General features: G+C 37.6%; 1 protein-coding gene across 2 annotated transcripts in view; it reads right to left on the bottom strand.

Moving 5' to 3' along the window:
• The window catches only part of LOC115212774 (semaphorin-5A), a 455,488-nt gene that overhangs the window by 353,327 nt on the left and 80,349 nt on the right, over positions 1 to 21,812 (bottom strand). For both annotated transcript variants that reach the window (XR_004999783.1, XM_036504186.1), the window contains exon 2: positions 15,019 to 15,080. The gene's annotated coding sequence lies outside the window, so the exon portion shown is untranslated. The remainder of the gene's footprint in view (positions 1 to 15,018; positions 15,081 to 21,812) is intronic.

Below are 21,812 nucleotides of genomic sequence, written 5' to 3'. Positions count from 1 at the left end.
GAAATAACTTCCTCCTTCTTCCCACCAGTCTCAAAGACACTGAAGAGGTTCATGGGCACAGCTTTTACTTTTCTGAATAAGTCATTAAAAAAGAAAGAAAACAAACAAACTTGTATTCTGTCTTTCCTGCCAAATCTCACACCAACCATTAATTGCAGTCTTTCATTCCAAGGATCAATGGCCTACTGAACTCCATTTCTTCCTATGTGTTTTCAGAGTATCTAGGTTATCTAAACAAATCTTACCATTCCTTTTACTTCCCTGAAATGATAGTACATAGTACTTACTCCCTTGGGTTATAGACAATAATACTCCAACTTCTCACACACAACAATGAAATGTAAGTAAATCTTTTGACTGCAGCATTTATAAAGAGATAACTACATTTAGCATGTGAAAACAGGAAGAAAAATTGTACTCCATACATTACGTGGAGTATATACATGTTACTTTTTCAGCTGAAAACGGTCTAGTAGTTACTCAAGTTCTTGAGTTTCTTGAACTGAGCAAGGAAGTAATAAGTAGAAAATTCTAGAGTTTAAATAACAATTCCCTGCTGGAGCTCTAAAAATATTCTAAACATACATATTCATACATATACAGAGAGGGTGGGAGGGGAGGAGTAAAGGGGAGAGGAGCGAGCGAGAGAGGAGGGAGAGAGAGAGAGAAACTTCTTTAACAAGAAGCATCATTAATGCTAACAATTTTTCTTCTTTTTAAGGGTGTAATTTCAATTGTTTAAAAATTCTTTTTGATTCACTACATATGTATGTTGGCCTGCACTTAGCCACAATATATCAATATATATATATATATATATATATATATATATATATATATATATAAGAAGCATCGGATGCAGCATGCAGGAGAGACATTTGCGTTGGTATGGTCATGTACTACGGATGGATGAGGAGAGATGTGTGAAGAAGTGCCACTCCCAAACTATTGAAGGAATCTGGGGTAGAGGTAGACCCAGGAAGACATGGGACGAAGTGGTCAAGCATGGCCTTCGTACTTTGAGCCTCACAGGGACTATGACGAAAGACCGAGACCTCTGGAGATATGCTGTGACTTCGAAGACCCAACAAATGAAGTGAGTTCATGGCTCGTAGGATGGCCTGCTAACCTTGGATCGTAGAGTGACCCACTGTTCTTGAGGAGACCTCTTGAGTCAAGTACGACAGCATCAAAATAAAAATTCAAATGGAATTGTAGATAAGACACCCATACCGGTGACACGTAAAAAGCACCGTCTGAACGTGGCAGATACTAGCACCGCCCGACAGGTGTCCATGGTGGTGACACGTAAAAGCACCAACCGATCGTTGCCGTTTGCCAGCCTGCTCTGGCCTGTGCCAGTGGCACATAAAAAACACCCACTACACTCACGGAGTGGTTGGCGTTAGGAAGGGCATCCAGCTGTAGAAACACTGCCAGATCAAACTAGAGCCTGGTGCAGCCTCCATGGCTTACCAGACCCCGGTCGAACCGTCCAACCCATGCTAGCATGGAAAACGGACGTTAAATGATAATGATGATATATATATATAATATATATATATATATATATATATATATATATGCACATACACACACAGAGATATATACATGCATACACATAAACACAGAGGACATGCATGTTTAACACATATGATACATACAATCATCAAGGAAAACATGCACAAAAATAAGTACACGTACACACACACACACACACACCCTTGTATAGGTAACTAAGAAAGAACAAATTACAACAGCAAACAAATAACTTCAAAGTATGTCTAATCATTTAGAAGTGTAACACATTGGTAACATCTTAAGCATTATTCATTGTCCATATTGTTTTAAGTTGGGCATTACATACTACTTGCTTATACATAATACTTGATCTAACATGCATGCTAGCATGAAACATGAACATTAAATGGTGATGATGATGATGATGTGCATAAAATGCACATTTATTGTACATATTACATTGTTACATGAACAGTTCCTGTAGATAATGCAACTGTTCACTACTCCATTTATATTATTTCAACCCTTTCTTCCCTGCCATGGCATTCACCACAACACTTTTCACCTTTCTCTACTCTACTTTTACCTTTATAATTCTATCCACTCCTTGTTTCTAGATCTTTTTTCTATTTCCTTCCTTGTTCTATTTCTTTAGTCGACATGTAAAAGCACCATCCGTTCGTGTCCGTTGCCAGCCTCGCCTGGCCCCCGTGCTGGTGACACGTAAAAGCACCATCCGTTCGTGGCCGTTTGCCAGCCCTGTCTGGCCCCCGTGTCGGTGGCATGTAAAAGCACCATCCGTTCGTGTCTGTTGCCAGCCTCGCCTGGCCCCCGTGCCGGTGACACGTAAAAGCACCATCCATTTCGCTGCCGTTTGCCAGCTCTGTCTGGCCCCCGTGTTGGTGGCACGTAAAAGCACCATCCGTTCGTGTCCGTTGCCAGCCTCGCCTGGCCCCGTGCTGGTGACACGTAAAAGCACCATCCGTTCGTGGCCGTTTGCCAGCTCTGTCTGGCACCTGTGCGGGTGGCACGTAAAAAGCACCCACTACACTCACGGAGTGGTTGGCGTTAGGAAGGGCATCCAGCCGTAGAAACACTGCCAGATCTGACTGGGTCTGATGAAGCCTTCCAGCTTCACAGACCCCAGTTGAACCATCCAACCCATGCTAGCATGGAGAACGGACGCTAAATGATGATGATGATGATAAGCATTAACCCAATACTGCCCACCACCTGCCTCTATCTTAAATAATTTCTGTACACTGCCTGTAGTATTTTGGTTCTGCTTTTATCCGTCATTTCCTTTATTCTCTTACTCACTTGTCTCAGACTTATCCAACCTCACCACTTCCCTCCTGTTTCATCTAACCTTGTCCTTGTTTCAAATTTTGGCCACCCTGTCCCCATACTTCATTTCCTCCCTCATTATCTAATCTCCCTGTGGAGGTGCATGGCTTAGTGGTTAGGGTGTTGGACTCATGATCTTAAGACTGTGCTTTTGATTCCAGGACTGGGTGTCACATTGTGTTCTTGAGCAATACATTTCATTTCACATTACCCACTACACTCGCGGAGTGGTTGGCATTAGGAAGGGCATCCAGCCGTAGAAACTCTGCCAGATCAGACTGGAGCCTGGAGCAGCCCCTGGCTTCTCAGACCCCGGTCGAACCGTCCAACCCGTGCTAGCACGGAAAACGGACGTTAAACAATGATGATGATTGCTTCAGTCCACTCAGCTGACAAAAATGAGTAAGTCTGTGATGGGGGCTAGCATCCCGTCCAAGTGGAGAATTTATACGCCATGGAAACTGAGAAACCAGCCCTAATGAGTCAGCATGACTCGAGAAGGTAACTTAACTTTTTTACTTTACATCTAATTTCCCACACTACTCACACCACCTCCAAAACTTCTCCCATTGACTTCACCCACACAACTCCCACTGACTTACCCCAGTCTCTCTCCACCTCTATTCCTCTGTATATATTTGTTCACTCTTATTTCTCATTTACAAGGTATTAAGTCTCTCTCTCTCTCTCTCACTCTCTCTACAAAGAAGTGCAAGTATCTGAAACAGATTATTAAATCAAGTCATTCATATATATTTTTATTCTTCAAACTTTTATGTATCATTATTACTTTAATATATGGTATTGTCTAACTCTCTCAGGGGGTATAGTACCACAATGATAATATAAAATATAACACTCAAATTGTAATTGATCCTCAGAGAGTTTGCCGCCAGCTTATTTTGAAGTATGCATGAATTCTATATCATAATTTTAACAAATTTCGCACATCTGAAAGAGTTTGAAAAATAAAAACCAGCATATATGTCCATGCGTATGCATACAAGTATTACACACACACGCACACACACGATAATCCACAATCTACTGTTGATCTTTTTTTAATATAAATTTAATGTTTGTATAGGTATAAGGTTTTAATATATATATTAAATTTATATTAGCACTATTAGGGGCTAAGATTTACAGCAAATTGTCCGTATTGGTGAGAGTTACTTCTCATTGAAAACATTTATTGAATGTTGGACATTCATAAAGGTCACCAGATCAGTTGGTTCTGGACATTACTTCTTGTGTCCCAAGATTCATAGGGCCAGTTACCATGTTTCTATGGCATATAAATGACTGAAATCGCATTTCCTCCTGAACAGGCTAGTGCATTGCGGGGTTACTCATTTACAGCTGACTGGACTGGGGCAATGTAAAATGAAATGTTTTGCTCATAAACACAATGCACTGCCCAACCCAGGAATCAAGACTATATAGTCTTAAAATCATAAGTGCAGCACCATACCTACTTGGCCATGCACCTTCAATTAGGTAGTTCTGGATGGTTACTAAATTAGGAGAAACAGAGGAGATGCTACTGTCAAGGATTGAAAACTTGAGTTAAAATAAAATAAAAGAAAGGAAGAAAGAAAGAAAGAAAGAAAGGAAGAAAGGGAGGGAGGGAGGGAGTATATCAAAGAAAGAAAGGAAGGAGGGAGGGAGGGGGGGAGTATATCAAAGAAAGGAAGGAAGGAAGAAAGGAAGGGAGGAAGGAAGGAAGGGAGGAAGGAAGGAAGGAGGGAGGGAGTATATCAAAGAAAGTAAGAAAAGAAGGAAGGAAGGAAGGAGGGAGTATATCAAAGAAAGAAAGGAAGGAAGGAAGAAAGAAAGAAAGAAAGAAGGGAGTATTTCAAAGAAAGAAAGAAAGAAAGGAAGGAGAGAGTATATCAAAGAAAGAAAGAAAAGGAAGAAAGGAAGGAAGAAAGAAAGAAAGAAAGAAAGAAAGAAAGAAAGAAAGAAAGGAAGGAAGGAGGGAGGGAGTATATCAAAGAAAGAAAGGAAGAAAGAAAGAAAGAAAGGAAGGAAGGAAGGAAGGAATGAATGCAAATTAACCAATTAAGCATGGTCTAATTAGTAATACAGTTGCCTGATAAATGATAACTATATAATTCGACTCTTTTGTCAATCTATTTCTATTGGTTTCAAAGTTTTTTTTTAAATAATCAAAATTTTTGTAAGATTTAGTACAATAATTTTTCCTTGATTATGCTAGTGTGGATCATAATAAAAGTTTTTTTACATAAAATTATGACAGTGGGTTTTAATTTAAGATACGAGTACTTTAGAATGTGTGGATTTTGTATCACAGAACCAGAAAAAGCTCCAGGAAAGCTGGTATCAAAAGCATTAAGTTTCATTTGTGGGATCCTTATTTTTTAAAAGCATCTAGTCTACATTGTAAAATGATTGGCATTTGGAAGGGCGTCCAGCTGTAGAAACCATACCAAAAATGACCTTGCCTGTGCTGTGCCACGTAAAAAGCACTCAGTTCACTCTGCAGGGTTGTTGGTGTTAGGAAGGGCATCCAGCCATAGAAACCATGCCAAAACAAACACAGAAGTCTGGTGCAGTCTTCTGCCCTTCCAGCTCCTGTGAAACCATCCAACCCATGCCAGCATGGAAGGAGGCCGTTAAATGATAATGATGATGATGAATTACATGAAGAGATTAATGTCTAGCTCATTTCATATCTATCTATAACAGATTGTGGAGACGCAATGGTCCAGTGGTTAGGGCAGCGGACTTGCGGTCATAGGATCGCGGTTTCGATTCCCAGACTGGGCGTTGTGAGTGTTTATTGAGCAAAAACACCTAAAAGCCCCACGAGGCTCCGGCAGGGGATGGTGGTGATCCCTGCTGTACTCTTTCACCACAACTTTCTCTCACTCTTACTTCCTGTTTCTGTTGTACCTGTATTTCAAAGGGCCGACCTTGTCACTCTCTGTGTCACACTGAATATCCCCGAGAACTACGTTAAGGGTACACGTGTCTGTGGAGTGCTCAGCCACTTACACGTTAATTTCACGAGCAGGCTGTTCCGTTGATTCGGATCAACCGGAACCCTCATCGTCGTAACCGACGGAGTGCTTCCATCCATAACAGATTGCTTCTAGTTGATTGATACAAAATATTTCTTTATTTTGTTAAGACCCATCATACTGTTATTTTATGTAAAGACTTTTCAAGAAATGTTCCATACACCAGCTTAATAATAATGGTTTATGATTTAGGCACAAGGCCAGTAATTTTGAGGAGAGGGGGAGAAAAGGGTTAGTCCATATCATCAATCCCAGTACTTGACTGTTACTCCATTTTATAAACCCTGGAGGGATGAAAGGTAAAGTTGACATCAGCACAGATTTAAACACAGAATGTATTCATTATTTACATTTGACAGATATTTGTCCTCATCTTGTTTATTGTTAAAACAACATTTCAGCTGATATACCCTCCAACCTTTATCAGGTGTATTGGGGAAATTTCGAACCTGGGTTCTCATTCCTAAGGTATTTTTCAATGTTGTTATTATTAATATTATTATAACTATTATTATTCAGGTCACTGCCTGGAATCGAACTCGGAATCTCGGGGTTAGTAGCCTGTGCTCTTAACCACTATGCCATATGTCCATGGGCTTATATATATGGCATAGGGGTTAAGAGCGCAGGCTACTAACCCCAAGATTCTGAGTTTGATTCCAGGCAGTGACCTGAATAATAATAATAATAATAATAATAATAATATCGAAAAATACCTTAGGAATGAGAACCCAGGTTCGAAATTTCCCCAAGATGCCTGATGAAGGCTGGAGGGTATATCAGCCGAGACATTGTGTTAACAACAAACAAGATGAGGACAAATATCCGTCAAATGTAAATAATGTACATAATTTCTCATCTCTTAAATATAGAACTGTATTACAGAATGTATCGAGCCAAAAGAATATACCGCAAGGAATTTTGAAAGAAACTCTAACAATTCTGCAAACCTATTACTTTTACAAACTTAATTATAATAAAGGAAGTTAATTATTTTACTAAATACTTTCTGTGTATTGATTACTTTAAACATAGTGTATTTCGTTAGAAATATGATTACCAAATTGTTAATGTCATTTATATATTGATCGATATTGGCTGTTTAGATATTCAGTGCAAGCCTCAAACTTTGAGAAGAGGTGAATGTGCAGAAGGAAGAGTGAAAGAGCAAAATCATGAAAGGGTGAAACAGACAAAGAGACATACAAGAGAGAGAGAAAGAAAATTTAGAAAGTAAAAAAAAAACAGAGTTATTCAACAATGGTATGTGTGTGTGTGTATGTGTGTGTTTGCATGCGCGCATGTGTGTGTGTGAAGACACATTACTCAGTGGTTAGAGCGTCAGGCTCACAATCATGAGGTAGTGAGATCAATTCCTGGACCAGGTTGAGTGTTGTATTCTTGAGCAAGACACTTTATTCCATGTTACTCCAGTTCACTTAGCTGTAGAAATGAGTTGCGACATCATTGGTGCCAAGCTGTATTGGGCTTTCCCTTTTTCTTGGATAACATTGGTGGCATGGGGAGGTGAGGCTGGTATGCATGGACAACTGCTGGTCTTCCATAAACAGTCTTGCTCAGACTTATACCACAGAGGGTAACTTTCTACGTGCAATCCCATGGTCATTCATGACCAACGGGAATCTTTACTCTTACCCTATATATATATATATATATATATATATATATATATATATATATACGAACCATCCGATCGTAGCCGTTGCCAGCGACGCCCCAACTGGCCTCCATGCCGGTGGCATGTAAAAGCACCATCCGGTTCGTGTCCGTTGCCAGCCTCACCTGGCCCCGTGCCGGTGGCACGTAAAAGCACCATCCGTTCGTGGCCGTTTGCCAGCTCCGTCTGGCACCTGTGCGGGTGGCACGTAAAAAGCACCCACTACACTCACGGAGTGGTTGGCGTTAGGAAGGGCATCCAGCCGTAGAAACACTGCCAGATCAGACTGGGCCTGATGCAGCCTTCTAGCTTCACAGACCCCAGTTGAACCGTCCAACCCATGCTAGCATAGAAAGCGGACGCTAAATGATGATGATGATGATATATATATATATATATATATATATATATATATTATATATATATATATATATATCAACGTATGTATAATATTCAAATAACAAACACGCAATTTCAGATGAATTAGCATTTATTCTAACGACAACAAATGCAATTTAAATTAAATGGAAGCTGAAGCAAATAATATTGATATTATTATTATTATTATTATTATTATTATTATTCAAGGTGGCAAGCTGGCAGAATCATTAGCATACTGGGCAAAATGCTCAGTGGTATTTTGCCCGTCACTACATTCTGAGTTCAAATTCCACTAAGGTCGACTTTGCCTTTCATCCTTTCAGGGTTGATAAATTAAGTACCAGTTGAGTACTGGGGATCGATATAATCGACTTACCCCCTCCCCCAAGTTTCAGGCCTTGTGCCTATTACTAGAAATGATTATTGTCATTATCATCATCACCATCTTTGTAAAAAAAGGAAGAACAGTGCTACTGTTGTTCATAAGTTAACTCAGGCTACAAAACCCCACCTTTACTCAATTGTAGAAGGAAAAAAAAGATATAAAATGATAAATACATTTAGAGAGAATATGCGAGACTGAGAATGAGATCGGGTGAAAGAGCGAACGAGCGAGAAAGATTGCTTCAAAAGAAGACTGGCTATGTTTGTTTGAAGTCATGCAGTCAAGAGAAGAAAATAAATAAATGAATAGACACAAACTATTTAACACATTACAATGAATTTCAACAGGAAAGGTGAAAGGACTACTGTGGCGTAGTATACATGGTGACGAGGGTGGAGTTGAAAATTAGTGCAACGTCATTAGGGGGTGTGGTTCATGGCTAGAATGTCTAAGGTTACATTTTATGTATGTATGTATGCTTGTATGAATGTACAGATGTACGTGTGCGACTATACTAATGAATGTATATATATGAATGTACAGGTGAATGTATGAATGTGTCTACAAATCTATCTACAACTCTGTGAATGTAAGGGTATGTGTCTACACAGGTTTTTCTGTTTTTTACTTATTTGTGTGTGTGTGTGTGTGTGTAAATTTATCAACCAGTATCATATGAATGAATGTAATGTGTATTATCTAACCTAAATTTGTAGTGTGTGTGTGTATGTGTCTACATATACTCACATAAATATATACACAAGAAAGTGGCAGAATAGAATCCTTCACAATATTTAGTTCAGTATCTCACCTTTCTGAATACAAATCTTGCTTTTCGTCACAATTAAACAAAAAAAAAAACAATGATATGAATACTCGCATAATTAACAAAGTCAGTTAATTCAGTACAACCTTCTATCACCTTTGTGGAACGATTGGTGCAGATGGTCCAGTCAATAAGGCACTGGACAAACCAACAAAGAGGTTGGCAGTTCAAATATAACTATCAATTCTAACAAAGGCTTTGGAGACGCTCTACAAAGATGCAAGCACAGGCGCATCAAGTTAATATACAGAGTTATGAAAGTAGCCAAAAGAATTATAAAACAGCTAATTAGGAAAAGAATTAGTTTAGATGAGATATAGTGTGAGTTAATGCCAGCACAAGATACTACAGACGCTCTCTTCTTAGTGAGACGACTTCAGAAGCTGCTCTTAGCTTAAGAGTGAGATGGTAATAATTAGCATTTGTTGACAGAGAAGGCATTTGACAGGATTCCATACTCTCTAATTTAGTGGTTACTAAGAATATGGATGCAGAAAAATAGCTTATGAAAGCTGTGCAAGTCATGTACGGAAGGAATGTTGTCAGTAAGAGGAGAGTTATCAACAAGTTCAATAAGGAATTCAGTATGCTGTAGGTGTTCATCAGAGCTCAGTTCCCATTCCCCACCTATTTCTTGTAGTTCTGCAAGTCATAACAGAGGAGTCCAAGACTGGCCATCTGCAAAAACTCCTATATGCCAACAACTCCTTTTTCCAACTCAGTTTTGAACATAGTACAGTTTTGAACATACTCCATAAACATGGAGAAGGTACTGAGAGTCAATTCCTTCATTGTATTCCTTTTCTTTAAAAAAAGAGGGCCTGTTGAGGCTATGAATACTGCCTCCTCTAACAAAAACTAAAAAATAAAAAAAAACATGATCTAGGCATCTAGTAGTAGTAGTAGTAGTAGTAGTAGTAGTAGTAGTAACAGCAGCAGTAGCAACATCCCATAGATATGTGAGCAGCACTCTTTTATAGATTTTACTTAAACTTTGTAAAGGATCAGAAACTGATTGAACATGAAGAATTTTTTTTCACTCTGAAGAGGAACCCCAGTATTTGGGGATACAAGTTTAGCAATATTCTATGCTACATGTTGTGGGGGTCCAAGAGGTAAGATCACCAGAGATTGTGAGACTCACCAGCTGAAAGAACACAGAGGGTTTTTAATTGAATATTGTCCTTGATTAGAGAGAAAACTGAAGTACAAGATTCCTTATTCTTTTACTTTTTTAATCTTTTACTTGTTTCGGTCACAGGACTGTGATCCAACCATGCAATGAATATTGCCTTGAAGAGCTTAGTCAAACAAATCAGCTCAAGTACTTTTCTTCTAAGGTCTGGTACATATTCTATAGGTCATCTTTTTTACTAAACCAGTAAGCTACAAGGACTAAAGCCAACACCAAGCTGGAGAGGTGTATACATACACAGACAGCCTAGAGTTTGTATATGGGCTTCTACACATTTTCTGTCTACTAAATTGATTCACAAGACACAAGTCAGTTACTAGCTATAAAAGAAGAAACTTCCTCAAGGTGCCATGCAGTGGGACTGAACTTAAAATCACATGGTTATAAAGCAAACTTCTTAACCACACAACCATGCCTTAACCTGGCTATAATAGAGTAATGTACCTTATGAAAGAATACATCACCAAAGATAAGTAACTTAGTTTTTGTTAAACCAAATCAAACAACCAGAGATAAATTTCAAATATTTCATCAACATAACATTCAACAACACAACATAACTGTGTGGCTTATCTAAAACTTGAATAGGAGAAGCTTTTCTATTTTTTTCTTTCTCCTTTCTTTCCTAAATTGTTTTCTAACCAGGCACTGTATAGAAGTTACATCAGAAATGTTAAACATGCAAGTTATTTAGCAAGACAACAGGCCAGTGGCAGCTTGCTCTGTGTGACTTCGGGATTTCAGAATAATTTATAACACTTTATACCTTAGCAGAAATACACCCATTAGTAGGCATACACTTATATGTAGGTATACATACACAAACTACATTTTTTTTATATATATATATATATATATATATAATACATACACAAACTACATTTTATATATATATTATATATACATACACAAACTACATTTTATATATATATATATATATATATACATACACAAACTACATTTTATATATATATATATATATATATATATATACATACACAAACTACATTTTATATATATATATATATATATATATTATACATACACAAACTACATTTTATATATATATATATACATACACAAACTACATTTTATATATATATATATTATATATATATATATATATATATATATTATATATATATATATATACATACACAAACTACATGTTATATATATATATATATATATACATATATACATTATTTACATACATACATACACACACATACATACACAATAAAAAAATGTATAATCACTCATACACAAAGACCCTCATATGTACACTTTAGTGTGTGTGTGTGTGTGTGTGCGCACATATACGTGCATATGTTTGTATGTGTACATGTGTGTGTTGTGTGCAGATGTGTGGACTATGTTACTGTGTACACGTGTGAGTATATGCATGTATGCACACACAGGTGAGCATGCCTATGAAATATTTCCCTAAGACTCAATAGTATGTATGATACCTTTGTGTGTAAAGGCAGAATGAGAGGGGGGAAAAAAAGGGGGTGAGATAGGAAGGGTGAGAAAGTTTAGGAGGACAAAAGAGAAAAAAAAAGAAAGGAGAGCTTGAGGAGGGAGACAAAGAAAGAGAGAGAGCCATGGGAAAGAGAGAGAGAGCAGGAGGAGGAGCAAGCAATAGACAGGAAAAGAAGATATGGGGGAGAGGTGAAAGAGTCAGGTATCTAAAGATAGTGAGAAAGAGAATGATAAAGCAAGATTAGAATGAAATAAGTAACAAGAAGCTATTTATTGAGAGAACATTGCTTTCTTTCAACCATGGTTGGTTTATTTATAAGATAAATTGGCTTTCATAAACAAACCAACAAGCCAGCCAAGAACCCAAACTAAAAAACAACACCTACACCTGTCTTGCTTAGACTACAGCTTTGTAGTCATTAAGTTCTAATGCTGTAAGTGTTGTGCATATGTGTATGCATGTACACATATACATGTATGTGTGTGAGTATACATGAGTGTATGTGTATGCATGCACACGCACATATATATATATACATATATATACATATATATATATATATATATATATATTCAGTTCGCCATGTTGACACGCTAGCTTCTGCATGCATTTTTTTCTCTCCTTGTTTCTCTCCGTGTTTCTTTTCTGTGTATCTTTCTGTTGAAGAGCGTAGGCTCGAAACGTAAAAGACTTGTTTTATTTATATTCCTGAGTGCCATACTAATACAATTGTTTGTTTGTATTCCACCTGCCTTCGTCTTTTGTTTATTTTCATAAAGCTTCCCGTTATATATATATATACATATCTATTATATAAAATCCGTTCTGTCTGTCTGTGTGTGTGTCTTCTAGGATCTTGGGCATCCTCCATCTGATTGCGCTCAAATTTGATATGTAGATACTAACGGTATCAGGGCATGTATAAGTCTTGAAAACATTAAAAAAATCGATTCCAGGTGAGAATGCGATCAATAAAGCCGTGGGAACATGCATTTGTACGTGCAAGTACATCAGCTGTTGCGAACAATACTACGCGTACATGAGAAAAATGCACGTGCAGTTTGCGCAAAAAAAGCCGGCTAAAGTCTATCTTTATTTCTTCTTTTGCTGGTGTCTCAAATTTAGGTTAAATCAGTGTTTCTCAAACGGGAGGCCTATGGGATGGTCGGACAAATTGTTTTGAGAAAAGTTAGTTTAAATGTTTGACAACTCAGCACCGTTTTGCTCATATATATAAGGGAGAGAGAGAAAATTCTGTCTGACCTGGTGGTCACAGTAATTTGTGAGAAAGAGCTTGATGTTCAACTCAAAGCATAATTAGGTTTATTCATATTCTAATAACATAGCCACAGTATTTCAGGAAAGAGTGTATTATTCACTAAGCTACATTATATGTATATATAATTTTTTTTTTTTAACTCCTAGCTTTGCATGGAAACCTGAGTCAAACAAATATATTATTGAAGCTTTGTTTCACAACAAAATGCCCTTTCTCCTGTCATTAACACCTTTCAAGTATATACATCACACACATACACTCATATGCACAAACATATATGTATGGTAAGAAGTATATATTTGTCCTTAAACAATTTGCCAAATAAATTCTGATTGCAAGAAAACACAGCAGCCATACAAGTCAGTGAAGGAATCAATCACTTGATCTGCTTCAAAATAGTAATCAATAATTCTTCAATCCACACCATACTGTTTCATGGTCCATGTCATACAAAAATGATGAGATGATCATGGCTGGAATGCCATTGATCATAGCTCTGTTTGATCCATGCTGATTTGGGGCTCAACGACATCAATAATAATAGAGAAATATTTGGGCTAATTAAAGGTGCTTTCTGGACAAAACACCTGTTAACAGACTTTATTCAACAGGTAAGTTTTCAGTAGAAGATAACATTTTCTTGTTGACTGTTGTTGCACAGTGGAGATTCAAAATTATTTTGTTGAGAATTAGATATTATTTTATATTTTTTGTATACTTTTCTTTAATATGATTCCACAAAATACTCCATAGTATCTTTGTTTTCGTTTGATTTTTGTTTTCGAAATGTTAGTCAGAGGAGGAGAAACTGTGGTCATGATCTTTGCAGGATCCCTCAAGCCGTTGAGAGTGATGTGACCTCAATGTCCTGCAGGAACATGAATGCCACAATATCAGCAGAAAAAAAAATAAAGCTACAAATTTGGAGTGAGTGATAATCAAATTGTTCTCTGTGCTAGACTGGTACTTATCACAATAAATATGCATTCGAATGAATGAATGAATGAATGAATGATGAATGAATGAATGAATGAATGTATGTATGTATGCATGCATGCATTATGTATGTATATATTATGTATGTATGTATGCATGTATGCATGTATGAATGCATTTATGTATGTATGCATGCATATGTAGATGCAACATGACCAAACAGAAGTTTGCTTCACAATCACAAGGTCTCATATTTGATCCTATCATGTGGAATTTTGAGGGTCTTTTACCATAGCCTCAAGCTGGCTCATGCTTTGTGAGTGAATACGGATGCAGATGGATTGTACAACAAATTTGAAGATCCACCTTTGTTGCTCAATTTAATGATCCAGTTGAAACAACTAAATACTCAGCATTGAAAACAAAGACCCATTTGTTTTGTGTGTATGTGTGTGTATGTATGCATACACTTGCACACATGCACATACAATCAGTTCAGTACTTAAATGAAGTGCAATATAACCTTATGGTAAATTATTATAAACTTATACCAAGTTAGAAAGTACACATGGGTGTGTGCATGCATGCATGTCTTCTCTCTCTCTCTCTCTCTCTCTCTCTCTCAGATAACACAACTCTACTGCAAAAATAGTTGATAAACATCAATACAATAACATCGACACTCACACACACACATATATACACACAAACTCAATTATTTTAAAGTTCACATCTCAAAAAGGAAGAAAAAGATTCATCTGTTTATCTTTCTCACATTTGTAAATTTGTTTTATTTTTGTGGTGGAGGATGACTGAGTGGTGGTACAAAGGCAGTGATATTCAGCTGCAGAGCCATTGCCCAGTATTGAAACCTTGTCACAAGCATTCTGGGCCAATCATTCATAGATATATTTAGCCAAAATCAAAATATACTTACTTGTTGATTTTATGTAATGTTCCGGTATAAATAAAGTAACATTGTAAAATCCAAGTGGTAATCTGGAAAATGAAAAAGAAAAGTTATAAATAAATGATAAAATCAGACAGACAAAAATCATTGCTAGTAGAGATGAAGACTACAGCCTAAGAAGGTTAAAAGCTAGTGAAATAGAAAGAGAGAGAAGAGTTAATATAGAGCAAGAGAGAAAAGCTAAATATATAGAGAGGTGGCACGTAAAATGCACCAATCCGACCGTGGCCGATGCCAGCCTCACCTGGCACCAGTGCAGGTGGCACGTAAAAAGCACCCACTACACTCACGGAGTGGTTGGCGTTAGGAAGGGCATCCAGCTGTAGAAACATTGCCAGATAAGACCGGAGCCTGGTGCAGCCTTCTGGCTTCCCAGATCCCCGGTCGAACCGTCTAACCCATGCTAGCATGGAGAACGGACGTTAAACGATGATGATGATGATGAAGAGCAATAACTAGAAAAATAAAGAGGAGACAGAAACAAAGACAGACATAGATAAAGAAAGGAGAGCGATAGATAGATAGAGAGAAGAACTACCAGCTGGTGACAGAAAACAGTTTGATGAGCATAGACACGGAACAGCTGGTAAGTAGTAATAAAGATGCATAAACAGACAGATAGGAGATTGATTGATTGATTGACAGACAGACAGACATGATGGCTAGATACACCCACATACATGAACACTAACTGGATGCACATCTTTTATCTTTTAGAAGAGTCTATAGCAGAAGATACTTGCCCAAGGTGCCGTACTGTGAAACTGATCTCAGAGCCATGTGGTTGGGAAGCAAGCTTCTTACCACACAGCCATGCCTATGCCTAATATATATAGAAAAAAGGTGGCGAGCTGGCAGAAACGTTAGCGCGCCAGGCGAAATGTTTAGCGGTATTTCATCTGTCGTTATGTTCTGAGTTCAAATTCCGCCGAGGTCGACTTTGCCTTTCATCCTTTCAGGGTCGATAAATAAAGTACCAGTTTTGCAACTGGGGTCATTGTGATTCCTTTGTCCTTGTTTGTCCCCTCTATGTTTAGCCCCCTGTGGGCAGTAAAGAAATATATATAGAAAAGAGGTGGTTAGACAGACTAACAGACAAATATAGAATAATAGACAGAGAGAAATGTAGGAGAGATAAACAGAGACAAGCATGGGAGAGACTGACAGACAAGTAGACGAGGTTAAGCGTTCTGGTGAATGAAACGCCTTATTGCTTTAACAATAAATCTCAATCACATAACAAAAAACAAAAACATTCCCAATGCGTTGTTTCAATTGCACACACCTACTTACTCATCTACAACCAGAGGCAATTTCTTGGTTGAGAAATTGTTTTTATAGCTGGATGCACTTCATATCTGCTGATGTGAAGTGGGAGTGGAGGAACTTATCAGACATTAAGGTAAAAGAAGGTCGTTTTTGTTATTATTTAGCCCTTGGTCAACTCTGATTGAGCAGCTCTATGATTAAAGACATTCCAGTTATGACTATCATGCCTTTTTCTCTAGGCAGACTGCATTCAGGACTACATTATCCATTGTGCAACTTTTTCTCGAAGATGAGAGGATGTGATATAAAAGAGATATACCTGCTATTTCTAGAAGGCCAAACATCTATGTAGAGGCACCCTCGTTAGCAAAATAAGGAAGTATGCATTGCCATATAACTCAACATAATGATGACTGAAGTAAAGATGGAGCTTATGACCATCTACTTCCCAACATTAATATTTAGCAATCATTTGTGTAAACTCAGTAATAGAATGGCTTTCGAAACTGGCACTTAAAGAGAGAAGTCTTATGCATAGACATATGGTTAAGAAATACATTTTGAAACTACATGGATTCAGGTTTGATCCTACTATGCAACACTTTGGGGAAGTGTTTTCATCAATAGTCTTTTCATCAATACTTTGTGAGTGAAACACAATGAAGAAATCTAGGCAGTAGCCTTTCATACAAGTGTATGTGCACACATCATATAAATATGAGGTGGTGAAACATGAGACGAGGTGGTAAAGCATGATCTTCAAACTTTGGGCCTCATGGAGGAAAAGACTAATGACAAAGACCTTTGGCAATATGCTGTGCTTGAGCAGAGCCATCAAGTGAAGTAAAATCATAGTTGTGGCCAATGCTGGTGTCACATAATTGGCACCCATGCTGGTGGCATGTAAGAAGCACCATTTGAGCATTGGGCCTCACAGAGGTTGGGTGGTCAATTCTGGTGGCATGTGAAAAGCACCTTTTGAGTGTTGGGCTTCATGGAGGCAATGATGAATGACTGAGACCTTTGACATTATGCCGTGCTTGAGAAGAAAAGCCTTCAAACAAGTAAAATCATAGTCGTGGCAGATACTGGCATCATACAAATAGCACCCATGCTGATGGCATGTAAAAGCACCCATTATACTCTTAGAGTGGTTGGCATTAGGAAGGGCATCCAGCTGTAGAAACCATACCAAATCAGACTGGAGTCTGGTGTAGCCTTCCAGCATGTCAGCCCTGGTCAAACCGTCCAACCCATGCCAACATGGACAAAGGACATTAAATGATGATGATGATGATAATGATGATGTATGTATGTATGTATATGTATGTATGTGTGTATATATGTGTGTGTACATATATATATATGTTACTGTTCAGGTTGTTATTTTAGAGTAGACATGGGCAACCTTTTTTGAGAAGCAAGCCATGTCAGACATTGTTCATCATTAGGTGGGCTATACTACTAAAACATTCAAATAAGTCATTTTTGTTGGTGTGCCTATCAGAAAGTCCCACAGACTGCAGTTTGCCCATAGCTGCTTTAAAGGAATTTTAAGGCTAACAGTAGTACATATACTGACAGGGGCACTCAATATTCTTAATAGAGTCAAAATACTTGGCAGTATTTATGCCCAATCAAGTTATCACCTTTTTCCAATTCATATCTCATGAGATAGGCATAGGAGTGGTTGTGTGGTAAGTAGCTTGCTTACCAACCATATGGTTCCGGGTTCAATCCCACTGCATAGCACCTTGGGCAAGTGTCTTCTACAATAGCCTCAGGCTGACCAAAGCCTTGTGAATGGATTTGGTAGACGGAAACTGAAAAGAAGCCCATCGTATATATGTATATATGTGTGTTTGTGCATGTGTGTGTATGTTTGTGTGTCTGTGTTTATCCCACCAATATCGCTTGACAACCGATGCTGGTGTGTTTATGTCCCTGTAACTTAGCGGTTTGGCAAAAGAGACTGATAGAATATGTACTAGGCTTACAAAGAATAAGTCCTGGGGTCGATTTGCTCAACTAAAGGCGGTGCTCCAGCATGGCTGCAGTCAAATGACTGAAACAAGTAAAAGAGATTGAGGAACTAAGTACCAGTCAAAGAACCAGGATCAATCAACAAAAAAAACCCTTTGATATTGTGCTTCAGTGTAGCCACAGTCAAAGGGACTGAAACTTTCAAGAAAAGGATTCAAGAAAGAGAATTCCTAGATAACACTTTTTTAATATTTATTTTAATGCCTATTTTTCCATGTTTGCATGGATCAGTCGGAGGTTACTGAAGCAGATTTTCTACACTTGGATACCCTTTCTCTTGCTAATCTTTACTTGTCTCCAAGCAAGATAATATTTCCTCATGGTCAGACATGTTTTTGTAAAATATTGGAAATGAATGAAATTCATTTACAACAATCGTACGATGTTAAGCCTAGACGACACAAACATACATTTATTCACACATACATAGAAATACACAAACACACACGACAGGTTCTTTCAGCTTCCATCTACCAAATCCATTTACAGAGCTTTGATCAGGCTGGGATCATATCAGATGACACATGCACAAGGTGTCATGCAGTGGAACTGAACCTGAAACCAAATGGTGGTTGGGAAGTATTCTTCTCAACCACATAGTCATGCCAAGAATTACTCCTAGATATACTATAAATTTTTAGATATAAAATGTGTAAAAAAAACATGTGAAATGGTGTCTCTGATCAAGATTAACACAAAGCTAAAACAACAATTATGCTAGCAAATTAAGAGTGACAAAATCCAACAAAGTTTAATCATTGTGGAATAATGATTATAATTTCATACACAGAAAATGGAGTATGAAATTGTGTGATGTTCATGATTTTGTCAATAACATTAGCAACTTAAATGAGATGAAATTTTAAAATACCCATACCCACATTCAATACCAACTCTCATATCAGCCCAAAGCCTTATTGCACATGGGGGCTACAGTAGAGGCAAGAGTATGGTCTGGTCTTGTCTTGTATAATTTATCTCTTCCATTCTATAGCAAAGTCATTCATTGGCCACAATAGTGGAAAGGCCAAGAGCTGGTTGTAAGGGGAGGATCAAATCTAAACAAATCCACCTGGAAGATAATTTGTGTTGACTGAGCAGTTGTTAAAGGAGGGTTCTTTGAAGAATAAACTAATGACAGTAGGGTGGAGAAGAAAGACAGACCAAATTTCCAGCCCCCTTTTAAAAAAAAATCCAAGTCCCTGCTACATTTCATCTCAGCTCTCCCATAGACCTAACTTTCTGCTCTGCTTACTTTAAAGCTATTCTTGTATGATATGCTGTGAATTTTCAATTACTAAAAGAATAGTTTATGTGACAATCAGTCATATAAACAAATACCACAACACACACAATTATATATGTGTGTGAGTGTGTATGTGTGTGTGTGTGTGGAGCAGATCATATATACAAATACGCATGATGTATATAAATGTGTACATACACTTCTTAAAAACTGTTACTTATTTGCAGTGTGTATATATACACACACAGAAACATGTGCACACACACGCACACACACACACCACACACACACACACACTTATGTATCAACAGTACCCAGCATTCTTTTAACAGGTTAAGAGAAAGTGTTAGAAAAAGTTACATAGCCTGTGACTTAGCCACGAAGATGTGCCCCTACGAAAAGTGTGATATCAAGGTGCAAAACAATACCCTACAACTTGGAACAGATATGTACACCCTTTCCCACTCAACCCCCACCCCCACACACATTCACAATTTCCCTATATTTTGAATAAGTTCTTTGAGAAAGATGCTGATAATCTTCAATTTTTCTGAGACTGCTGCTTCACTGAAAACTGTTACATCCTAACTCACAAGACTTTGGTCAGCCCGAGACTATAGTAGAAGACACTTGCCCAAGGTGCCACGCAGTAGGACTGAACCCAGAACTATGTGGTTGGTAAGCAAGCTACTCCTGCACCAATGAGGCAGTTTTTATATTTATGGTTCTAAAACTTTTCTCACACATTTAGCCCCTCCACTCTATGTATTTCAGTATTTCACCATTTATCCCTTACTCCTCCTACAAAAAAAAAAAAAATAATCATTACATATAAAAGCCCATGTCACTGCTAAAACGTAAACTTGTATATGTATAAATTTGTGGTGGGGGTGGGGGTACGGATGAAATCCCAGTAACTGAAGAAATGAAGGATGTGGAGATTAAGTATTGGTAACAAATCAAAATACAAGGCAACAGAGATACGGATGGTGGTTGCAGGTTAAATTAACAAGATAAACTATCATCACAGCTGTGCTTTAGATTAATGATTTTTCAGAAATACACATAATAATCATGTATGTATGCATTTATAGATATATGTATTCATACACACACACACACAGATGCCAAGAATTTTATATCCTCACTCTGTACATTAACGATGTGAAGCAGCATCCTTTGAAACGATTGTAGAGATGGGGTTGAATGGACTATCCTGGTTGCCTTACACTTTATTTTGTATCTTTATATTCTTGCATTTATATATATTTATATTTACATTATTTTAGCACCATTGCTTAATCTTTTAGTCGCCTTTATTATACACTAGCAGTATCGCCCGGCGTTGCTCAGGTTTGTAAGGGAAATAACTATAAAGCATTTTTAGAGAGTTATAGCCCAAAAATAGCAAAAAAATGGAAAAAAAATTATGGTAAATTTTTTTTGAGAGTTAAAAAGGTCGAGTTGCGTCCCCTAGACAGTCTGTGGTTTGTGTTTCTGATTCTCGACCCCATGTCGAATTTATCGATTTTTTTCAGAACTGGGGGAACTTTTCAAAATTTTCGCTGCGTTAGTTTTGAATTATGACATTGGGCTATGTGTGTGTCAAGTTTCATCAGAATCGGTTGAAAGCAGTGGTCAGGGTGAGGGTACAACCTAACAGACACACAGAAACACACACAGACAAACTGCCGTTTATATAGAGAGAGAAGATTAATTATTCCCTATATTTTTCTTCATTCGACTTACCCTTTTAGGTTTTATCACCTTTTATTCATGTATATGTGTATATTTTATATTGTTAGGTTTTACCATTGGCGACCCTATTGTTTTAATATATATTCATATTTGGTTTTTGATAATTTGGGAATGATATAAAGTTGTTTTGACCAACTGGAGTGTTTCTTCATTATACGTTTCAATTTATTTCTCCTTTCGCCTCGGTGTCCCCTGAGCACTTCCAGCTGAAGTCCTATTTTTATTTTTATTTTTGTTCTTCAGTTTAACAAAATTGCTTTTCAGTTTAACGAAGTTATAAAATTATTCTCTTGTATATATATATATCATCATCATCATCGTCGTTTAACGTCCGTTCTCCATGCTAGCATGGGTTGGACGGTTCGACCGGGGTTCTGGGAAGCCAGAAGGCTGCACCAGGCTCCAGTCTAATTTGGCAATGTTTCTACAGCTGGATGCCCTTCCT

This window comes from Octopus sinensis, linkage group LG6 (assembly GCF_006345805.1).
Source record: "Octopus sinensis linkage group LG6, ASM634580v1, whole genome shotgun sequence".
In the NCBI taxonomy this organism is placed as follows: Eukaryota; Metazoa; Mollusca; class Cephalopoda; order Octopoda; family Octopodidae; genus Octopus; species Octopus sinensis.
The sequence above is the reverse complement of the archived record's forward strand: the minus strand, read 5'-3'. Positions and strand labels throughout refer to the sequence as shown.